Source organism: Hippocampus comes, unplaced genomic scaffold (assembly GCF_001891065.2).
Source record: "Hippocampus comes isolate QL1 unplaced genomic scaffold, H_comes_QL1_v1.1 scaffold4, whole genome shotgun sequence".
NCBI lineage: Eukaryota > Metazoa > Chordata > Actinopteri > Syngnathiformes > Syngnathidae > Hippocampus > Hippocampus comes.
Window position 1 is genome coordinate 694,833 of NW_017805380.1, and position 1,470 is coordinate 696,302.

At 42.2% G+C, this 1,470-nt stretch overlaps 1 long non-coding RNA gene across 2 annotated transcripts in view; it reads right to left on the reverse strand.

The window, feature by feature from the left end:
• The window catches only part of LOC109517504 (uncharacterized), a 6,188-nt gene extending 5,273 nt beyond the window's left edge, over nt 1–915 (reverse strand). For both annotated transcript variants that reach the window (XR_002168556.1, XR_002168555.1), the window contains exon 1: nt 690–915. This is a non-coding gene — a long non-coding RNA (uncharacterized LOC109517504). The remainder of the gene's footprint in view (nt 1–689) is intronic.
• Between the last annotated feature and the right edge of the window lie 555 nt (nt 916–1,470).

The following is a 1,470-nucleotide window of genomic DNA, read 5'->3' on the forward strand; positions in this document are numbered from 1 at the left end:
CGTGCGCCCTAGACACACGCGGCCCTCTCTCCGCTCCCTGAGAGAGAGAGAGAGACAGAGAGAGAGAGAGAGAGAGAGAGAGAGAGAGAGAGAAGCTGAGCCAAACACTATTTCTTAGAGCCATTAAAAAAAAAAAACTGAAATGTGGCAATGAGAAATGATTGATGTTTGTGGGAAAAATAAATAAAAATAAATAAATAAAAATCAAGGATGCTGGGGAAAGTGTCCATTATTCAGCATTCAGGTGGCCCACACAAGGATGAGGAGGAAGGCCGGCACTTTTGTAACTGAAGAGAAAAAATGGGCCACGAGCGCACAGCACAGACACGAGGGAGGATGGACAAGAGCTTTGTGGGGCAGACGGTCGCTCGGGGAGATACGCCAAAGGTCCAAGTTACACATGTATTTTCGACTAAGTGATCCCAGCGTGTATGTAGGCCGGTAGGCACCGGGATGATGGTCAATAAAAGATAACTCTTGGCTATAAGAGTTTAAAAAAAAAAAAAAGCATGTACTCTTCATTCTAGAGTGAAGTTCAACCAACATTATGTGTAGAAATGTGCCTCAAAAGGTCAATTCAAAATATTAAATTCAAACCATTCATACAAATCCAAAGTTTCTTTCTTTCTTTTTTTTTTGGATGACATCACCAAAGAATTCTTTGAAATTTGAACAACAAGGTACTAAACCTTTTGTTGATGGAATTTCCTCATTCCAAAACGGAGTCAACCTCACTTATAACCCCCTCCATTGTCCTGCAGCCCGAGCTTCCGCCACACCAGCAGCATTGTTTAGCGCACAGAGCGGTGACCTCGTCGACCGCTGCCTTCACACAGGCGGCGCTCTGACTCTGGCCTCCCGCCACTGGTGTCACGCGTGCTGCACTCTCCTCCAGTAACTGTGCTCTCTCTCTCGCACACATACACACACTCATGCACGCCAATTTGCATGAACGTGCTCATCTTGGGAGACTGGCATTTAAAACATTTTTTTTTTTTTTTAATTTCATCTTTTAAAACGCTTGTATTATGGAGAGCTTCTTGGGTTTGGTGAGATGAAGTTCGCCGACTGTAATAAAAGTTGCACATTGGAAGGATGTGACTGAGGATGAACTTTTAAATGGGAAACTAGAAGAAAAGAAAATCATGATCTTCGTCCACTGACAGTGTTAAGATGTAAATCAAACTTTGTCATGTGGTCATAAGTATTGGAAGACCGCTGGAGTCTAAAGCGGGGTCCCCATATACAGCATGAAACCGATTTTGACATTTGCCAGACTAAGACTTTGCGTTCTTACTGCTTCTCTCGTGTGTGTTGTACTCAAAACAAGCTAAATAAAACCCTAAAGCTGAGACTGTGTTTTTGAAACTGAGAGCTCCTTCCTGGGTACTGATTAACGAAGCAATAACAGTTAGATACACACACACACTTCAAATTAAAAGTAATTATATGTTATGATTAATAATGTTT